This window comes from Apteryx rowi, unplaced genomic scaffold (assembly GCF_003343035.1).
Source record: "Apteryx rowi isolate R43461 unplaced genomic scaffold, aptRow1 scaffold_4, whole genome shotgun sequence".
NCBI classification, from domain to species: Eukaryota; Metazoa; Chordata; class Aves; order Apterygiformes; family Apterygidae; genus Apteryx; species Apteryx rowi.
The window spans coordinates 5690382-5712874 of record NW_020450529.1 but is presented as its reverse complement, the minus strand read 5'-3'; the positions used below and the strand labels follow the sequence as shown (position 1 = coordinate 5712874).

Genomic DNA, 22493 nt, shown 5'->3' with positions numbered 1-22493 from the left:
GCAACAATGTGCAAGTCTCCAACATGTGGCATGTAACGTAGCTGTTGCCATGGTAAATATTCATGTTTAGTGAAAAGTGTTAAATCTTGTATCATAAGTTAAATCAGCTGCCAAGACACATTTTCACAAGTAGGGGAATTTTTGTCTTTTCAGAATGGAATGTTTTTCAGTTGACATTGATTTTTCCCTAAAATAAGTCCCCCAGAAAGGAAGCCAATCACACGTGAGGCAGTCCAAGAACTGAATTACTCTACTCCTTCTCTGAATCATCAACAAGTGTTGTGTGTTAGTGCGTGTGTGTGTACAAATGCACTGCAGCTTAATAAATTCCATCCTCTTATACAAATGAGCAATTTTACCATTTATCAGGAATACTAAACAAATGATCCCAATAGAAGTACCCCAGATATTTCATGTTTGAGCTGATGAGACTTCAACGAGCAACTTTCCTAAATAGGAAGCAATCTCCAAAGAAATTAAGCTTAACTTTCCCTAGTCTTTCCACAAATCTAAGATCCAATTCTGAGCCTGAATATGAAGTTGTTTATCTAGGTCAAGGAAAGAAACAGTAAGATGTTATTTACTTACTTTTATGCTGAGGACTAACGGTTTTAATACAATTTCAGAAAGAGAGGCAAGTTAGAATTAATGCAGAACTGGCTAAAAATCCCTGATACTTCTACCGATTTAAAAACTTGCAAGGAAATCTGTTATCAGCTCAAGATCTGCAAAAATACATGTCCTTCCACTCCTGAGCTATTCAAAATTGTCTCATTCTAGCATCTCATGGTTTATTTTCCCATACTTAAAGTGCATTTTTGAGGGAAGATTCCTCAGAATAAGGGGGAAAAAAAACAGCAATTCAATAATTAACCCAAATTAATTCAGACCAGTGTAAATAACTCCTCTGGCTGATAACAGAGGAACAAAACAGAACTTGTCCTGAAGTCTGAGCAGAAGAGGCAAAGCAGAGTCACCTGCTTTAACACTCTGCAGCTGAAATAAAAACACAAGTAGCAATGACCTTTTTGCTTTCTCCTGCACAAACTCCACTTCCAGTGAGAACATCTCTCACTGTTGTCCACCACGGAGGAGCAGGACCCCGGCTCAGCCCTGAAGCTGCTGTAAGTCTACCATGGCCCTACTGAATGGTAGGGTGCTCTTTGCCAATGGTTTTTTTCTCTTCCGCATCTCTCTGCTATAACCGCAATTTGGATTTCACCTTGGTTGCATCCTCGGTGGCGAGAGCTTCACCAAACGCAGATTCCTTTATTCTTTACCTACCTCTGAGTAGCAACAGCCAGCAGCCAGTCACACCCTCTCTGCTAAATTAAGCAACACTTCTGATTCCTCCTCCTCTCCCCAATTATCGCTCCACAATTGATCTGCTGTACCCATGCCACAGAATCACACCTTAGCTCCTCACCTCTCATCATTACAACTCATACCTCCTCCTGCACTGAAAGCTTCATAGACATTTTAGCAAGCAAGTCCCTGCTAACTATGTCTTATCTCTTTCTCTGCTGAAACCAGCTCTACCAAAAGACTGAAGCATACTTAGCACTCCAAGCTCTCTGCCTTTTTTTTTTAAATTTCATTTTATATGGTTGATGTTCTCACTCTGCTTTCTCTCCCTCTTTCTCTACTCCAGCTCTACAAAAAGACATCCTCTGTGACACCTTAAAAAACCTCCAGTGAATTAACATGACTTACACTGCACAGTATTTTCAGACCAGCCATTTGCTAATGCCACAAACACAATTAGGAAGTCAGGGAAAGAGCTTACAGGAGCAGATGAAAACTGCAGAGATAAAATGGAAAGCTTTTACCTGCCAAGCTCTCAGGTTAGGGTTCTAGGTTTCCCTTGGATCTAATAAAGGCAAAAAAAGAGTCATATTAAGGAGACAGGCAGTCACGTTGCTGTAAATACCAGACATGGCTTTTTTCATTTTCCTATAAACATAGGTTTTTCTTACCAAGATTTCTAGGCTGTTGGCCATAGATGGTTAAAATCTTGATATTAAAAACATTCATAGCATTATTGACAATTAAAAAACAGCTTTTAAGCATGCACAATAATGCTTCTGTTGCTTAAAAAAAATAATATGCATATCCATATTACCACCATAATAAGTGCCACAGAATGACATGATATGATTGAGTATAATGGCTCCAAAGGAGCCATTATGGTCGATCAGTAAATAATACACTTTTGAAATTGTCTAACTACATATTTACACTTGTCAACTCTCGTACACTTCAGTGACAGAATTTAAAAGAAACACTGTAAAAAACTCTAAGAACATTTAACCACAAAAACATTACACTGAAGTAATGTTAAGGTTTGACTTAAACCCACAAAAACACAGAAATTCCAGGTTCAGGCCAAATCTCTAAAAATGACACCGTCTTTAGCTCACTGAGCAGTGCCCGAGTATTTGTGGAAGTCTTGGCAAAGTGGGCGATTAAGGAGGAAGACACACCGCGCCGTGTGGGTGCGACGACTGAAGACACCTCAGGCGAGACACCGCGGAGGGCTGTTTCCAGTGAATCAGCGGTCACCAACCACATTGCCTGCGGCGGCTTAACCATTCAGCAGGGCATCATTTTATTCTATTCCAAAATAATAATAATAATAATAATAAAAAAAAATAAAAAATAAAAAATAAATTGGGTAGCATTAGTCTTCACTTATTTCAGGAAAGTCCCTGCTGAAAGTTTTGCCTTGCTGAAACACGTGGAGCAAAGTCCTCAGGATCTGATCCTAAAATTGTCAACAAATATTTTAAACGAATATGAAAGCAGCATATTAGTATCCCAAAGATTAATTCCAGGTAGAAACAGACTGGAAAGTGTGCTTTTTTTTCCTTTTTTTTTTTAAAGAGTAAAATAACAGGCTTGGTTCTGTTTTTTTAATTCRTAAATTTCTCTCCCTCTTTTTCATTTGCAGTCACTTTTTCTCAAAGCAGTGGTGGCAGCCACTTTATGGGTTCCAGCACAGCTTCACTGCAAACAAGCACGAACCCCCAAACGCTGTCTCTCACACTGAAAAGGTCACATGCCACTGCCCCGCAGTCAATGGGACATTGAAAGCCTGTGAGGCTTCAGGAGCAGACCCGGTCCCATGGCACCTCGTTCGCAACAAAAGGACCCAAAACGCTTCACACACTACGATCCTGTTAGAAGCAATGATGGGTACTTTCCTAGAGCAAAGGTCTTCCCTTTCATACACATATCCTTGCTCAGATTTACCTATTACCCAGCTTGTGAGAGCAAAAGCCATAAAGGTTGGGCTTGGTGGACTCTTAAAGTTGCTTGAAGACACAACCACCAAGCCCCTGCCAAAAGGGAGGTACCACCGGGTTTTACATCCAGCTCTCCCTTCAACTGGCCGATGACAGAGCAGCCTCCCGGTATGCTCAGCATCTGGGGTTTTACAGCCCCTGTATATACATAGGATTTTCATGACAAACAACTCCGTATTCAGTTTCCTTGTATATTTTGAAAGGGAGAATGACTTCTTAAGGCTCTGCTGGAAAGGAGTACTAATGAAGACAAAGAAGTATCTCCAGCTATTTCCCCAAGGAGCATTATCAGGACAACAAGATAATGCATTTGTCCTACACGAGTGCCCTATGTCCGCGTCCTCCTGCGGAAGGAACTCCTGGGGACATCTTGCAAAGCATGGGCGCTCGCAGTCCTGTCCACGCTCCCCGCGGTCGGCATCTCGGTCTCCTACGACTTCCTTAAGAGGATGGGATCTGCAATCAGCTCTGCGCGCTTTCTCTAGTTTCTCGTTTCATAAGCCCTCCCTGGAGATGTTTGCTTTTGTCTAAATATTATAAACCATGGCATGACTAAGAGTTAATAAAAACCATGTTGCCTTTTCACCTTGCACAGCTTCTGTCTCCTCTAACCAGACCTAGCGGCTCATGCAAATGTCAGAGTGAGAACGGTTTTTAAATCTCCTCAGATTGCCCCACAACAACAAAAACAAAGGTATACACACTACTGCAACCTGGGTATTTTTACTTCAGAGGGGATGTAAATCATTGGGTGAAAACTTGGAATAAACTGACAATAAGAGGGCAGCCTGTTAAAATACCTTCCCCGTCAGCTCAGTCTTCCTTCAATATAATATAGCTGACATAACTTTACACTAAGAAAGCCTTCTGAATTTGTAGGTCTGAAAATAGCAATTCATCTCTCCGCTGGCCAAAAGGTGTTACTATGGCTCTTGGAGGCCTCTAAACTTTGATTTCTCCAATAGAGAAAAAAAAAAAAAACAAAAACCAAGAGATTGGAAATACTTCCTTCAAAGTCAAAGATAATCTGTCTTGAAGATGTTTGGCCAGCTCTCGTAGAAAGAGAAAAGCATTCCTCTTTGGAAGACAGAAATCTCCACCTCTGGGAATTGATTAGGAGACTGGACATTGCTGTGAGTGTTCAGTACAGGCACAAGCTCCATGCAGCGTACCTCGTTTCAGCAGCTCCAGCAATACGGAAAGTGCTCCAGTTCCTGCAGTACTCACAACTGGACCAAGAGCTTCATCCCCAGGGCTCAAACTAACAAATGACCACCCCTGCATAGAGGTGAAAGCCCCTGGAAAGATGGATGCTTAAGAGCAGCAGCTCCAGCTAATTGCCTCACCAGTAGGTGCCTGAAACCCAAGACCTTCTTGCTCCATTATCTGCTGGTGGAAAGATGATGAGCGCTCTCGCTCTCTCTCTCCTCCCTGCCTCCTTATTTAAAGCTTTCTGGCTGCTGTTGAAGAAGCGAGTCTGCCTTGCTCTGCCTCTCTGCCACCTTAGTGTCTGGGAAGGCGGCAAGAAAATGTTTCAACTACTCGACACTTCCCCAGTTTCCATTTCCTGCAGCCCCCTACAGAAAAATGCTGTCTCCCCTCTCCTGCTGGTTATAGCTTTATCAGATAATAGCACGCAGTAGGAATGATCCTCTAAGGCTGTTACCAATGCCCAAAAGTATCTGAACAGCAGCAGTGAGACTTGAGACCATGTTAGGTGCATTCAGCCACCAACTGGCAAAGTCCAAACAGCGCCCAAGGTGCCAGCACCACCTGCCCGCTAAACTTACTTTAACCTGCAGCGAGTAGTTGTTTGGCTTTTCTGGGTGTGTTTTTTAATTTGAAGTTAAAACCTGCCGAAATTCATGGCTCCAGACACAACAATGCCAAAGAAAAGTAGCCTCCTGCTTCCCTGAGAGCAAGTTTTCTGGGTGCTGCTTTGACACAAAAAATCTGTTTCCTCAGTTATGTCTTCTTTCTTACCTATTTTAGACATGATGGTGTGAAAACATAATAAAAGCTCATGGAAATAAACTAGATGAAGCCGGGAAAGTAGTTCTTTAGAATCTATTTAGAGCCCTTGGCTCCCAAGAGCTTTAATACTATGAGGAGACCCTTGCGTAGAGCAGCACTGCCTGCCTGCTGGTGCCGACTATCTGCCCCACGCGTGTCAGCTCTTCCCTATCCACCAGCCCGAGTTCCCGGAGCACTTGCCTTTCTATCTCCAGCAGCATCCTCCAAAAGGATAAGAACTGGCCTGTTCAGTAAAAACATAGTTACCCATAACACAAAACCCCAGCTACAAAAATCAGCGTTGCATCGACACTCTGGGTCTGAAGCACCATTGCTTTATATGAGTTTGTTGTACATCCATGTGAGATCCACACCAACTCCAAACTTCATCGCATTACTTGACATTTTAGCTGTGCCACTCCTAGCTCAAAACGTATCTTTAAACATCCGTTGTATGGATGACTGGATTTAAGCAAGTGCTTAATAATTCTACCAAGACAGGGTAGAGACTTGCAGATAAAAGTTTTGTTCAGTACTTACAGGTCACCACCATCACACAAGAAAATTTTTTCCTGTTAAGTGATTTATATGAATAATTGAAATTTTTTGTATGATGAAACACATTACTTGAAAAAATGTCCCAAGTAAATTGTTATATTCATAGCAAAGTTAGGGCTAATTCTACTACCATAACAACAATTCCATACACAGTTTCATAAATATCAAGCAATGAAAAATACCACTAATTCAGCCAGTATAAAAGTCTATAATAAAGCCTTCATCTTAGGTGTGGAAAGATTTTTATACTTAAAAGGCGTGAAATTCCCCTTTCTACTGACAATGAGAATTGCCCCTTGATGCTCCGTCTCCTCCAGGACATAGCCAAAGTGGAAATAATTTTCAAAACTAATATGTATATGGAGTAACATGGTTAACATTATCGAATGAATTTAGATCCACCTACACGGTATAAATATATCTAGATAAACTGTCACCTTCAGCAGAATTCATTAAAATAATGTTGTATCTTCCTTGTTAAATGTAATTTTTTTAATTGAAATTTAATCTTACGGTATTATTTGGTAGATTTTTAATTGACATTTGCAGTAATTAATTGGTAAGCATTACAGCTTTGTCTGAAGAATTTAAAACCAAATTTGACATCGAGATTGGCCAGCCACTGCTGTGAGGTGCCTGCTGGGAGCATTTCATCATCCTCCCAGCCCCTCCTGCTGCTCCTAGGTGGGAGATGATGGGCTCTTTCTTACACTCATGAATTGCATTACTAATGTATTCCATTACCACCACGCAAATGTCATGTTAATTTCTGATCATCATCAAGTCAGACAATGGTTTCCACGCTGGCGACCAGCCAATTAGCTGTGTGGAAAAATATTCAGCCAATTATATAACTTGAATTAGGTTAAGGACTCAAGAGAAAGCAAAATAAACGCTTTGAAAATACTTCTGAGATAAAATGCAAGTTGACACTGTCTTCATGTGCTCTAGCCGATGTTATACAATCTGATAGGCAGCTGCCAACATTCATAACTGTTTATTAAATCTAGCCTCTCTTTATGGTGGCAGCTAAGATCTGTATTTTTACCAATATTAGGTTCATTGTGTTATGAAAAAAGACCAAAATACTTAGGAGCATTCACACCAGCTTATAAAACATATTATGTAGTATATTAAATTGTTAAAATTACTTCTTCTCTCCTCCCCCCGACCACGTAGAAAGTTCCACGGGCAGAAAAGTTTATGAAAAACCAAGTCACTGACGTTTGACAGGAGCAAGGGAGATGCTCCAAGGACCACAGTGCTATCGGCAGGCTGCCGCGATCCCACCTGCGATGCAAGTCTGCTGCAGGACAACGGGTTGTGCTCCCAAATTTCTGACTCGCATCCCACAAAAGGGAAGTGAAAAACCTGGTGGAAACGCTTCCAGCGCTGTACGAACGCACAGCAGCTACATAGAAAAACAGCAGGTTTCCAGCCCGTACGTTAGCTTGGCGCACACCGTGCTGAACTGCACTGGCAGGGCAACGCGCTGGGAACTCACCGCAAGGCCAGATTTCTCGTGCCACCCCATTATTTTGATTTGTTCTGTTCTTTAACGCAATTTATTGTACAAGCCTGGTTATCTCCAATTTAAAAATGTACCCAGCACCGACTCCTCGACTTTAAAAATTTGTAACAATGAGCAATCTGTTAAAACCTTTTACCGTATCTTTCTGTCTCATTTTCTTGGTTGTTGCAATGAGGCAATTCACTGTTCTGGCTGCTTACCCTAGATGACCTTTGTCAGCCATAAAACGGTATACAACTAGATGCTCTGCTTTAAATAAAACTCTCGCCTCTTCTAAAGGCCCTACTTATTCAGTCAACACAATCAGCAGAAACCACATTTGGTTGCTCAGTAAGCTGGAAACTTCTCAAACCCGTACAGCTGTGAATGAATTCCTGACATCATCACGGACACTCAAGTGGGGAACGAGAGAGAAGATTGAGAAGTGGCTCTTATGGCAGCTGGAGAAAGGATCACTCCTTTAAGCTGAACTCTCAAGGAAAAGGAGAACAAAAACTGAATTAGCTCAACACGGCCCCTCTGCAGTCAGTACATCACCAGGCAACTTACCATCTTTTGATAAATTCTGGCGGAGGGCTGATAATACACCAGGGTTAAGATGACTGTAAGCACCAGTTTTGGCCAACTGCTCCTTTCCAGCTAGATAGCTCTGTGCTTGTCCATTTCATATTATTATTTTGCAAATTTTTTTAAGCACCTAGAGAGTCTAATGTATTCAGAAGATATTTTAAAGCTATTACGTGACATGAAAATTTTAAGATTACTAGAAATAAGTGAGCTTTATGCGGAACAACATGAATCTTTTCCTCTGTTCAAGCCGGCATCTGGARGGAGTTAACAATCCTTCTTTTCGTTGTTTTACTTTTCCAATACTGAAGCCATCCAGAGGGCAGACTGTTGGACCTGTTTGTCTTTACACGGGATGTCAGTCAGCCACATCTCCCATACCTTCATAACTCAACCTGTTACATCAAAAGGTGGCCTCAAAACACGCCAGGTCTTCCACGTGCTGCCACCAAGACCAGGCACAAAACCCCACTATGGGCAGTGCCGACGGGTTCTCAGAGTACCAGGTTGTTGCACTTAGCCTATGTCACGCTCAGTGAGGACTAGATCTTCAGCAGACACTTCAACAGTAAGATTCGGACACCAGACATTATCTACAGTTATTAAAGAGGTAGTAAGTAAATGCACAGATTGCTTTAATAGAGGCATGGGTCTTGCACATAACCCTATGTTTTCTATGCTTACTTCATGGGGAAAAAAGAAGGAATTAATTACCTGACCACCATGATTAAAGTCAATTGATTCATATGCTATAGAGTCATGAGAAATGTTTGCATCGCTGGAGGAGTCTGGAATTGCTCCCTGTTTGGGGATCTCAGTCATACAAGCAAGGYTGGTAATTCAGACACGAAGGAAATGGTAAGGATCTCTCTCTTGCATGCACACTTTGAGCTGCCATATGGGTTTATTCAACTGTTTACTACACCAGTCGGTAAAAATTGAACAGCTATTATAATCTTTGCTAAATGACATGGTAATTATGCTACCTCTGGAAAAAAAGGGGGAAAAAAAGGAAACTTAAAAAAAAAAATCACAATTCACTGATGTGTGAATTTCTCTGTTTTTATAATCTTTGAATTTAAATGCACTTTCTAATACACAGAGGAATATTAAATATGTAACAGAAACCTGAATTTATTTTTAAAAAATAATTTGTTCTCCYATTTCCCATGCAATTTAGTTACCCATATTTCCTAGTTTCTAAAGACTTCTGACACAAATCTTCTAATTTTCCTGTAAAGAAAACAACCAAACAAAAAACACAGATACGGAAGGGTTTCTCCCATTGTTCCTCCAACAACACCAGCCTTCCCAGCGCGACCACGTTGAACAGGCATGAGGACACGAAGGGACAGCCCTCCTGTGTACCGGTGACACCATTTTATCACGGCGCAGCAAACGGCGGAGCTCGTTATTTGTTGGCAATGGTGGAGAAGAGGCCCCTTCATATTCATGTTTAATCGTTACACAAATTGCCCACATAAGCATGATCAGACCCCGCCTGCGCGCAAGGCTTCAGCTCTGGTTGGGAGCATTGCCTGCATCACTGAGCTCTAGTTTCACCACCAAAAACCTCATCGCTCCCGTTTTCATCCAAGATTTGAGGGGGCTGGGAGAAGAAGAAAAGGAAGGGAGTGTTTTTTTTTCCTATATTGATATATTTGATATTGTTGATATTTGGTAACAATGAAGGTCATTTTTTTTGGTGAAGAATAATGGTGACTTGCTTTTGAGCACGTACAAAAAAAAAGTCAGAAAAAACACACCTGATTAAAGAGGGGAAAAGGGGAGTGAGGGAAAGAGAGATTGCAAAAAAAGAGAGAGTGCAAGTTACTACAAATTTCGATTTGACAACTCACCAGTTTTACTTGCAGGCATCACACATATCCACTCATGGCTCAGAGCAAGCACGGGAAAGGATCGAAACCCTTATCATGGCAAATGTGTCTGGAAGCTGGAATCGCTCAGAAAAAACGTTCTCAGGAGACTGAAAGACAAAAACATGTTTAAAAAATTTCACTTAGTTGGAATCATATCAAAGCCTACCATTTTGCTTTGAAAATAAAAGGTAGTTATAAATGAGGTGTGGGGAGCTTTATAAGAATATTGCTACATATCAAACATTATCATACAGAAGACTTTATTTTGCTTTAAATAAAACTGAAAATTACAACATAAAGAAAGATTTTTAAAGGTGCTGTTATATCAAATTTGCAATTTGCTCTTCCCATAGGTAAGTTTATTTTTGTTCTAAATACCAAAACGCGTCAACATGAAAATCCATATTCTACTAGAAAACATTGCATTATTTCAGAAAATTCAGACACTTTAACCTACTTTGCATTATGAAAATACAACAAGATATTTGAATTTCTGAAATATTTACTCTCTTCACTCATTTTATCTTGATAAAACCTTAACAAAATGTAGACTGTCTTGGTAGCAATAATCTCTCCTCTGAGATAAGGAAAATACATAAGAACTATTTGATGTTTAGGGTGAAAAGGCAAAATTTGCAAACATCAGTTAAGAAATACTAACTGGTAGGGTTTTTTCCCCAGGTATTAGTAATACAGATCGAGTTTAAACTCAGCTCAGAGGATGCTGTTTGCTGTACAAATTAAACACCCATTTTACTAATAAGGGTATTTTAAGAGAGATGTGTATTTTCTTCACTGACGAAGTATCCATACTGGGTAAATGTTCATATTCCTAAATACGAGCAGAGATGTTCCTGGAGCCACGGTATACAACTTGCACTCACTAACTCCCATGGGACTTAAAMAGCAGCTTCAATGCCTTCCTGAATTGGAGAAGGACACTCACAGGCTGAATGGATGCACCAATGCCCAAGAGAGCCTCTGGGTTCTGGGCTGCTACACAACAAAGAACCGGGAGCAATGATCTCGAGAGGAGAAAACAAAACTTTCCACCAGATGGAAGTGTCCTGAGGGACCGGGGTAGAAAAACACAATAAAGGCAACAATCGTGTGGGATGTGTCCATCCTCCTCATTCCCCAGGTCTCTCCCTCCACACTGTCCCAGCCTGGTGCCTGCCCCCAGCCTCCAAGCATCCACCTGTGCTTGGGCAGTGGCAAAAACTTGACCTTCAAATGCTGGTGGAGTTAATTATTTTGGCAGACCACTGCAGCCTTCCTGAGGAACATCTGGAAGTTTGTCTCAACAACAACTGCATGAAATTTCATAAGGAAAAAAAAAAAAAAAAAAAAAAAAAAAAAANAAAAAAAAAAAAAAAAAAAAAGGAAAAAGGTACTTCTCTGTCCTCAGGACCTTCTCCCATTCTTTGCTAAATGCAATACAATGGCTCAAGGAAGATCACAAGTGTTACCAAACTTAAATATAGGGATTATGCTACCCTATTATGAGACTGCTACACAGTAAAAACAGATCCAGAGGGTTTTTAAACACCATTTATGCTAAACATGACTTCTTTCTCAGAAGATGAGGAAATGGGGCTCATTTAGGATAAGGCCTGCTCAAAAGATCTTGTGCTCTTACTCAAGGCTTTTGAGGCAAAATGACTTGCCTAAATAACATATTCAGCCTGTAGCAGATGAGGGTTACAGCTCACGGAAGCACTGTCTTCTCCTCCAGATCATTCCTCTACTCCATATCCCTCTTCAGCAATATGGGCCGTCTTGGCATCTTTGGGCCAACAAGCAGATCTGAAACCTGGGACAGTGTCCACACAATGCACAAAACCCAGTGTCGGGAGTCACTGACGTCACATCCCAACCTGGCCCCAAGTTAGAGGGCACACCTGGAGAAATGATTTTTCAAATGCTATCAAAAACTGGCCTTCCCAAAATGCTCCACAAAATACTTCTTTAGCCAGGTTTCCCAAGGGAACAAGGCTGAGGTGCTCACCATGTGCGGTCTGTGCCTGCACCTCTGCTCAACCCCACCTGCGTCTTTTGGATCCACTGGGATTAATGGGAGGACAGAGCCCCCAAAGACAGCAATTCCTACACCATAAAGTCCAACAGGGCTTCCACCAATTGAGGCCTCCAAAGCAGTTTGTTCAGCTGCAACCAAAGGCCAGTTGGCCGGGTCCAATGGCACACACCAGCCCAAGACAGTCCCCGGGGAGGACCACAGCTCGCCGGGTGGCCAAGGGATACAAGAGGCAGCTGAAGGCTGGAGAGCCTGGAGAAACGAAGCATGTGGCTGAGGGGAAGGGTGGAGGAGGGAGAGGAACAGCTAATAAATTGGTTCTGATAAACTGAAGCCTTTAATGATCTACCCACATGCTCAAGTTTGATCTGGCATTGACAAATTGAAGCTTTTAATGATGCACCCACACATTTGAGTTGGACACTCCTCTCCTACAAGTTTCATAAAAATAGCCCGCCGGGTTAAAGARCGAAAAACTAATAAAGCTACAACATGAGCCAAACTCTTACCACTCTTTAACTAAAACCTCTTCCCCCATAGTCTTTGCTGCAAYCTCCAGTGCAGTTTTCTTCCTGCTCTACTCCCATGTAGATTCCCTGAAGGCTAAATAAGAGGTGTTGAGAGGCAGTAGCTCTAGTACAGCTGAAGTACAGTCAATCAAACCTTGAAACACGAATCTGGGCTTCATTAATTCCAGCAATCACAAAGTTTTTATTATCACTGTATTAATCAGAATAGGAAACCTATTAATCTGCCTCCAACAAAAATTAATCATCTCAATACTGAACAGATTTGAAAGACAAGTTTTACTGTTTCACTGTTTGCATCTCAAAGGCAGAGGCACGCAGCCCAAGCAATCTGGTGGACCACTACGGACTCCATCTCACCAGTGTGAGGTAAGCCCGACCCACCCCATGGGACCGGGATGAAGACCAGCAGACTACTGCTGTTTTCCTGCTGGTGGGCAGGCTGTCATTTTTTTGCTGGCCAGATTGTCATTAAAATAGCATTAACCAACATATGTATACATATACATACATGTAGACAGATGCACCTTGGGACTATACTTGACATGGCAAATTTCAAAATCTGAGCAAGGGTAGAACTTTAATCGACTTTCACATTAAGATGTTTATTAACTGCAATGAAACTACAACATACTACTTTAACCAATAACTTCTTGAAGTCACATTGAACAACAGAAAACAGATTGAACTTGCACATCGGTGCCTAAAAGACCGCTCCAAAACAGACAAACTGTATGAAAAGTTGTGCCCATGTATACATATACACAAAACTGTTTTTAAGTGACTGTTTTAAATTAGACTAAATCTGTGCTCCAGCAATTAAGCTTTGAACGCATGACTGATACCTTTCGCTATTTTAAACAGGCAGCATAATAAATGCAAAAAATTCAAATATTTTAGTGAAAATACTGGGAGAGTTGAGACATTAATTTTGCCATATACAATCTGTTTTCACAGGGATTTAAAAAGCATTATTGCCACCCTGGGTACACTGAAACAAAGATGAAACCACCATCCTTTCCTATTTGCATATTAAAAAATATGTGCCTTCTTCATATAGACTACCCAGTTGTCGATACATGAATCTGTTAAAAACAATACAGGCTGCCTAGAGAAGGCAAAGCCCCAAACTAGATCTGTTTGTACAAAAAGTAGTGCATTCTAACAGGTTGCAAGTGGAAACAAAATCCACTGCTTTCTTGTTTATCTTCCCCCTTCAGCAATGCCCAATTTCTGCAGGTGTCCGGGGGGACGGGCATGGAGCAGCTGCAGGCTCCCCAGAGCCAGTGCCTAGMGATCGAGCTGTTTACCAAACACCATCACCGGCAGCAAAATAAAAAGAGAAAGAYTGGCCTAAAAAGCCCTCATTTCTCAGCAGCTCATTTGCCAGACACAGGTTACCACTCTGTGTATGTTTGAGGGGAAAAAACAACACAACAACAACAACAAAAAAGATCCCCAAAGGAACTACTCCCCTCATCCTTATTTCTACCTGCAACACCTGTATTTGATTGCAGCTTGAGATGCTCAGCGATTTCCTAAAATCCTTCATCGCAGACATATGTCTTCACAATAAATAAATAAATAAATAAATATTTTTTTTTAAATAAATTGCCAGTAGAAACACATGCCCAAAGCACCTTTAAAAAGGCAGCTTACGTGGGGGGGGTTCAACCGGGATCTACCTCAGCCGTTGCTCGTGGTTCGAGCGTTTCTTTGCAAATAGGACACAGTTCCCGGGGACGGGGGGCTCCTCAAAAGCCGCCATGTGGCCTGCACAGATGTTCCTTTTATTCCCGCGTCCCAGCAGGCTGTGTGGCTATCTTGTGTTAAACAGATTACGCAAGTAGAACACTTGATTTTGCATGTCCCCCTTTTTTCCAGCAATTGTCTAATTTACTCAACTTCTTTTCCCCCTCCCCCTTCCCAAACACTACAAAAAATACATAAAAATGAGGCAGAAGCAAGAGAGGAAAGTTTCTGTTCCAAGATCAGAATTTGCAGAAATGTTCAGCATCTGCAAACAAAGTAGAAATTCAGAAGACCAAAGCTCTTATTTTGACACTAAAATAACTATCGCATTAGGTGCCAGCTTCTTTTAAAAAACTTAATCATATCCCAGTAACACCAGTCGCTACAAGTATCATAATCTCTCACCCTTATTTTGATGTCCAAATGAGAATTGAACTTTTTCCAAAAAAAAGATCTAACACCAATTATGGGTGCTAAGCATTTGAAAATCCTTGAAAATCTGGCCTTCAACTCAGTCACAAAGAAGGGGCTTAATTTCCCGGCTGTCAGGCATCCCAATCAACAATTGAAGTCAATGGGATCTGCACAGTACCTTATTAAAAAAAAAAGAAAAAAAAGAAAAAAAAAGCCTAAGAGGCCCATTAAGCAACTTCAGCTAGAGCAAGACAGGCTAGCTGTGCTAAGGCAGCAGCTATACACAGCCACTTTGCTCTCATGCTTAATTTGATTAATCATTTTGGTATTATCCCCAATTAGAAAAGTGCCTAACAGGAAAAATAATCAAAAAACTGCTCAAGACCCTAAGATGAAGCAGAAAACAGCAACTACTGAATGTGCAACAGCTTAGAACTTCTAGCATTTATATTGGGTAGAAAATTAAAGCCAAAAGTCGTGGGCAAATGTGAAGATATTGATGTTTCATGCAGATTTCTGATTTGATTTTTTTTTTTTTTAAATAACTGAAACTGAATTCCAGATGTTTAAAGTTGGGAAGCAAAAAGTGCTTTAGCTGTATAAACACAGAAAGGTGAGACCAAAAATTCTACTGAAATATAACGATGCTGACGCGTTAAAGCGAAGCATATGCACCCTCTCCCCAGGAACAGGGTGGAACGGTATTTTTTCCCCCTCTGCRTGCCAAATCAGGTAGCAGCACCAGAGCTGCCCAGAGTTTTCTTTTTAACATGGGACAAACTTCAACAAAAATTCCTGCGAACAGCCTCTTTCTCCTGGCAGAAAAAAAAAAAAAAAGAACACAAAAAAACACAAAACCAAACCAAAACCAAAATCACGTCCTCTCCGTTTCGGAAAGCCAGGCAGCAGGGGTAGGAGGTGCCAACCCGGACGGCTCCGGAGGCAGTACGCCCACCTCTCCGTAACCCACCACTGGCACCCGCCACCCCTAGGTACGGGATAACCCTGGGGCAGGGTGTCTGCCCACTGCGTGCTACGCAGCTATCTAGTGGCTTAGTAGTCCTCCTTCATTTTTTCGTGCACTTAAGTAGTAATTGCCATTCAAGGTTAGTAAATTTTATGTCTCAAGGGGGAAAAAAAAGCGAGGGGGGATTTGTGGATGTAATGGACACAAGTCAGCTCATCCCAAAATAGTGGCAGTGGCATGAGACAAACAGTGCCTCGGGCACTGAGAAAACGAGTACCCAACCATGCCCACTTTGATACTGACTGCTGCAAAAAAAAAAAAAACGTAAGAAAGGGGGGAAAAATGCCAATTCGTACGAACTCTTGACAAGGGTTATGTTCTGCTTTATACTGGGCGAGGAAAAAGTAAAAACGTAGTGCCAACTCGTTGTCTGCAGTGACATTTGGACGGCAGGGCCCAGACTCTGAAAGCACACTTTGACCAATCGCTCCTACTGAAATCACTGGGAATTTTGATGTCTAAGTTTACGATGTTTAAGTGCCTCTGGGAATCTTAGCTTGAACCCTTAGATCAAGGACCGTGTTCCTGCCCGTGGCTTGCACGGGGAACCCAACCTCAGGCCAGCCTGATCCAAGCGACACGCCGGGATATCGCAGAGCGGCTACGAAACGCCGCCGTCTTCCTTCGCGTCTCCCCAGGCGGCAATGCCGGTGCTCCTCAGCCCAGCGACAGCTGTGCTGCACACGCATCCAGCCAGATCTCCTCCCCATCTTCTCCGTTTCCTCCCCRAAGCTCACGTGCTCAGACACGGCCAACGCTGCCCAACCTCCATTCAGATCACCGAGCGGCAGATACTAAAATCCCCGACAGTCACAGATTAATTGCAAGTTTACACAAGCTGCAAATCTTGCCTTTCTTCCCCCCCCCCCTTCCTTTTACTTTTCAGCCAGYTGCGTGACGGAATAGCCCAAATCAAACAGTGAGTCAAAGCCATCCCTGACACAGCAGAACCGAGCGTGAGCATCTGGGAGGTACCTCACCATCTCCAGATACAATCCAAATTTGGACACGCACAACTGACTCTTCTTTTAATATACGGATTCGATCACCACCGACGCTCAGGGTTTCTGAAAGCAGAATCCAGCACAGCATTTCAAGATCGCTGCCTTCACGTGTGGGTATTTACACCACACGTAGCAGGAGGCACCCACGACGCCCTACAGATGAACACACCAAGCCACACGGTGTCCTGCAATGTCCCACCAGCTGCATCACACAAAGACACTCAGTTTCAGACTAAAATTCAAGGACAGCGGCAAATGTTTGGATTTCGATGGCAGAAAGAATACTCATTAGCGTACTTCACCAGTTGTGCAGTCTAAACTTGCAAAGTTAGTCACATAAATACGATTGGACTTGTCTGTTACCAAGAAACAAAGTGCTGGCTAGTGGTTAAAATCAGAGGACATGATTCAGGAATGCAACCCTTTTCAAAGAAGAAGTAAAACACATGATTAAGTGCTGCTGAAGTCAATAGGCTGATTCAGAGACCGACTTCTGGAGCAATGGATAGATAATATTCCCCACATCGCCATATGGCTTTCAGTCAAACTGAAGCATTTGCTAATACTGGGTTCTACCACAGCTTTTGGGAGGCCAGCTTTGCTTTTTTCTTTTTTAAGCATACTTCTGGGATGATTTTCACCCATTCTGAAGATCTGCTTTGCTCTCACTGGGGGAGAGAGAATGCCTAACAGTTAAAATTAACCCAGGGTGGTGCAGAACTCACGTAATAATTAATATTCTCAAACGAAAGGTTATCTAGGCATGCAAATTTATTATAGCTCAAATGCACTTTTTGCAGCGCTGCTTGGGCGGCGCTGAGCAAAAGGTGTGCAAAGCTGCTCAGCACCACAAAAATGAATTGCAACAGCCAAGGAATCTTTGCAAGCAATCAGGGTGACACTTCAAAACTTACAAACATGCTGCCTTTACGACCGAGAAATATTTCACTTATCCCGTCAGCTCCCTATTCACCCTTACAGTAAAATCTTTTGTGGCAGGCTTTCTATTGCTTATCCTTTTCATCGACACCGCGCGCAGAGCGCAGCCACTTTGTCACCGTCGCGTCAGGACGGGTGACAGCGCCGCAGCCACCGAAAGCTCACCTCGCCGGCGGCGCGCTCTCCCGCGCAAAGCGCCAGCGAGCCGCATCCCCACGGCTTTCCTTATCTCCTAGGAAAGCCATCCAAACAGCACCTCCTTCTCCCCAGCGATTTTCCACCCTGCCAATGCAAACAAGCAGTAAACCAAGCTTTTTAACAAGATAAATGCCTATCAGCATGCAAGCTAACAGTTGTAGCAACTTAGTTATAGTTTTTATTTGCAATAYAGTGGGGAAAATAAGGGGTAGGGGGGGCACCACTGGCAAAGCCAGATTGCTTACCYGCTCTCCGCAAGCAATCCTACTGAATACTCTACTAATTCTGTAGATTTGCTAGTATTTGCAAAGGTTGAAAAGTTATTCTTTACGTTTAGTCATGGAAAAACAGAAATAAAACAAAAGCCCAACGAATTTTTGTTTGCTTTTCGAAACGCTAACAGTWCGGACAAAGCATAACATCGTTTTTAAGCAGTTTGAAAACACCCTGTCACTTCCTACAATTAAATAAATGTAATACAGAGCTTAGTCAGGCCTTCCAGCCATCTTGCCTTTAAGGAAATGGGGAAAGAAGGGGCGATACAACATACAGCACTTTTTCTGGCTATTAAAGTGTTTCTCCTTATTCAATATCTAAATTAAATCAAATGGAGTATACTAAATAAGCCCATAAGACATGGTGCATGATGCAAGAGTCTTAAAATTCTTATCTATTGAGCACTTCAGCTTAAAGGCTGATGTTTTATGTTCCCCTGCAGTGCACGGGGATCCTGCTGGTTTGGCCAGACTATGAAAATAAGCTTCAAATGACCAAATGCAACTGCAACTTTAAAAGTAGGAACCAAACCAGACACAACAAACCACAGAACAGTCAGCCTCGCTTGTCATAATTCATGTGTGTGGAATTCGACTGCAACAGCATTTACTGAGTGCTAAGTTTCCGCCACTGGCACATTCCACGCACAACGTCAAGTTTTGAAAAGCTGCTGATAAGACGCTCCTGATTACAAGTCTACAAGTTGTGTCGTTAATCAAAAAAATATATATATTTATATATTTATTTATTTATTTTTATTTGCCCCCCCACACACACACACACACAAGCGGCTTGGCCTGCACGGCGCAAGCCCAGGTGAGCAAGGCAGACGGGAGGAGGGAGCGGGCTCGCCGACGCAGCRGCAGATGCACAAAGTTCTGCAAATTTACTGAATTCCAGAGTTACGGATTCCTTAAGTTGAAGCGATTCTCAAAACACTGAGGAGGAGCCAGCACGCCAAAACACACGCTCCTGTCCGGACGGCTCACCTGCAAGCGCCTTGCAAAGTGCATTAAGTGTCGAGCCTTGTTACCGCGCTTCAGAGCCTGGAAATACCAGCTTCCTACATGTAACATGCAAATAAAAACCCGAGTACGAGACAAAACCCAGCATCTATCTTCCAAGTTTGGCTATGTTTCTCCTCCTGAATATATATGTAGTTAGAGTATAATTATGTGTGCAATACCATTTTACCTGTCCTGTTAAAGGGACATTTACCATAAAGAACAGTTAAGCAGTTTAAATATTAAAATGCAAGTAAAACTTTTGTCAGTAATAATGACATAAATTAACACTGGTAGTTAATTAAGAATGGTGGTATTCTCAGATTTTTTTGGGAGGCTTTTTCCACAAAATTCTTGTTACTAAATAATATAATTTACTTAAGTATTCAGCTCTACTAGATGATCAATTCAGTTTTTATTGCTCAGCTCCTCTGCCCTACGTTTGGTATCTCTGTCCACAGAAACAAACCACACAGTGCACCTTATTTCCTCAGAAGAAAAGCTCTGTAATTATCATCATCATCATYTACTAAGTATATTCAGAGGTCAAATTTCCAATCTCTCTTTCCGCTTGTTACTTTTCAGCTTGTGCGTGTCATGCAACAGTTCTGAACGTAACAAATACCTCTCTAGGYAGGGCAAAGCAAAAATCACATTTCCTCTGGACCAGACCACACAGCTTGAAAAGAGAAAAAGGAGGGAGGGAGAGGGAGAGACCGTCCCTTAATGCTGCCGAGAGCCCCGGAGATGGGGGGACAGCACTGGGACATCCCCTTGCAAGGAAAAGACAAGGAAAAGTTGGGATTAGGATTTTTCTTTTMTTTTCTAAAGATCAGCAGGAACTGGGTGCATTACTCTCCAGGAGCATTTGCAAAACCCAACTTAATATTACCGAGGGCGGGGGAAGACGTYTGGCTTTAGCCAGCATCACTTGGCACGAAGGGGATTTCCTGCCATCAGCAGGGAGAGGATCAAACCACATTCTGAGAAGCAGCTCCTCAGAGAGGTAGCAACAAGTAATATTAACATAATAAAATAGAGATCTCTTCACAGCAATAAGGGGTAAAGCAGGACAGAGGAAGAGGGGAAAAAAAAAACCCAAAAAATCGCACCAGCCCATAGCGGTAACCACAAACAAACACTTTCAAGGCCCAAACCAATTACTTTTGAAATTAAAACAATTTTACAAAACAACACTCACCCAAAACAGTGAGCAGCCGTTTTTATCATTTTAATCAAACACAAAGCTGATATGCTAACATAAAGGATCAAGGCAAAATAAAATATGTGGGCCGGCAATCTGAATGCCAAGTTTTACCCATGTGAATTCAGTTATAAATGCTTGGAAAATGTGATTCCTTAACTTAGAAATAGCAGCTGTAGCATTCAAAGGTACTCCAGTAATTACTGGAATGCTTGCTGAAAAGCTAGACAGAAGCTAACATCTTACTTACATTAACTACACATTCACTACAAATTAAAACAGCCACAGGAAAGAAAAAAACACACAGAAAACAATCAGGCAAGCAGATGTTTAAAAAAAAAGAAAAAAAAAGGCTCATTTCTGGTATTCAGTGTAAGCCAAAATGACCTGCTGCCAAAGGTGCTCCACACCGCTAGCTTCCCCCAAGTCATTGATGCTCACAGCTGCTTAAAATACAAAGCAAGTCAGATTTTTTCATCCATACATCTGCAAATAGTAATTTCAYAGGGACACACAGCATCCCAGATATTGCAATAACACAACACCTTAAAATCAAAAGAAATGCTGTCTAGTCATCTGAGACAACAGCAAAACGAGCATCGATGCAAAATGTAGTTGTCTACTACAGCCTGAGGGACTCATGGATTTAGCAACTGGACTGGCATAAGGATTCTATTATCGAGGAGTGTCCTATAATACTTTCTTAACTGCCAATGAAATGTCTGTTGCATTGAATGTCTGAAAAATACTCTAAAAAAACATCAAACCCGCCACCACCACCAAACTACAAATGAATCTACTTGACTAATCCCGTCTTATTATCAGCTGTTGTTCCCCGACAATAAACCATTCTGGAAATAGCGAATGGGTGACGTTCTCAGAGATGGATAAGAGAACCTCTTTGCACTAAATATAAAACTCAAGGATACATTGGAAAGAGAAGCAAAGTCCGCACCCAGACTCTGGAAGTAGGTACACAACGAGAAGTTATCTGTAAAATGTGCATCACACTCTCCTGGCTCTCTTCACACCACCCCCTTCGCATCCCTACTCCCATGCACCTTCACTGCTATTCCCACACTTCTCTCGCTGCCCACGTCCTGAACATATTTATGTTGTAAATATCCATTTGGAAGTATTTTTTATACTTGTGGCACAAGGAAGGGTGCTGGCTTTGAGCTTTATAAGGCAATAATCTCACCATGACCCCTCTTCTCCCTTTCCCAACAGCACYGCAGGGGAAAAAACTGCTTGGCCCTCACCCTGATCTTTCATCCACTCAGGAACCAGATTATTGCCTAATAAAACTTCACTGCAAAGCTATTAAAAATTAAAGGGATATTTCCCTTCCTACATAATGATTTGTCACTAGTCAGATCTAAATCCAGATTGATTGAGGTTTATGGTACCTTCCTTCTTTTTGAAAATCAGGCAGAATTTTCAGATTTTTTTGCAGCCCTTTTCACTCCCAAGACGCACAAAATTTCTCCTTCGGTTCCCCAGATCTTACTTCTTCACTGAGATGGAATAATAGGCGAAAAGCAGCTGAGCCAGCAGAAATCTTCCCACTGTCCTTCAGGAAACACGCAGAAGAGTCCAAGTAGTTGGTATGATTCAGAACTAGTGGTAGAAAAAGGACAAACCAGATTACAGCAACACAGAGGACTCCATCCAAAACCTGCATCCAAAGAGACTCCTTCTAACATATGGTGGAAATGTGACTTTCTGCAAATATCCTCTGCAGAAGCCAATTCCTCTCCTCCACCCAAGACAAGTCCAAAAGCTCTAGTAGAATGAGCTGTTAAAAGTATTAGTGAGGATAGGCATCAGCCATGACACAAATTTCAATCCATCTAGTTAATGAGGAATCTGCCATCTAGTTAACATGGCCAGACCCTCCAGAGAAATTAAAATCCACCTATTCAGACTCCTCACTAAGCGATATGCTGCCCATCTCAGAGTGCGCTGGCTGCTTTTCCAAACCATCGTGTCCTGCTTTCCCTTTGCTGGAAAGGCACTACACTGCTTCACCGATACAAAGGCACCCGAAACAGAATCGCACTGGAAAACATAGCTTGGAAAGAATGCGTTAGCAACTTCAATCCAAATATAAAATGCATTTAAAGGTCATAATTTGCATAACTACATCTCATGTTTTTTGTTGTGTGTGTTTTCTTTTTTAAATTGCTCTATCCAGGAAGGTGCCGAGTACTTCTGAGAATCGCTGGGCACCCCTCGTTCTCATTTAAAGTTTTAACA

General features: G+C 42.0%; 1 protein-coding gene across 11 annotated transcripts in view; it reads right to left on the bottom strand.

The window, feature by feature from the left end:
• FOXP1 (forkhead box P1) overlaps positions 1-22493 on the bottom strand; it is a 381192-nt gene that overhangs the window by 326086 nt on the left and 32613 nt on the right. For 8 of the 11 annotated variants that reach the window (XM_026074865.1, XM_026074881.1, XM_026074883.1 and 5 more), the window contains exon 2: positions 9834-9961. The gene's annotated coding sequence lies outside the window, so the exon portion shown is untranslated. Of the gene's footprint in view, positions 1-1829; positions 1871-9833; positions 9962-21643; positions 21668-21744; positions 21769-22493 lie in introns of those variants that run through there. The other 3 variants (XM_026074867.1, XM_026074869.1, XM_026074870.1) reach the window with 3 other exon arrangements.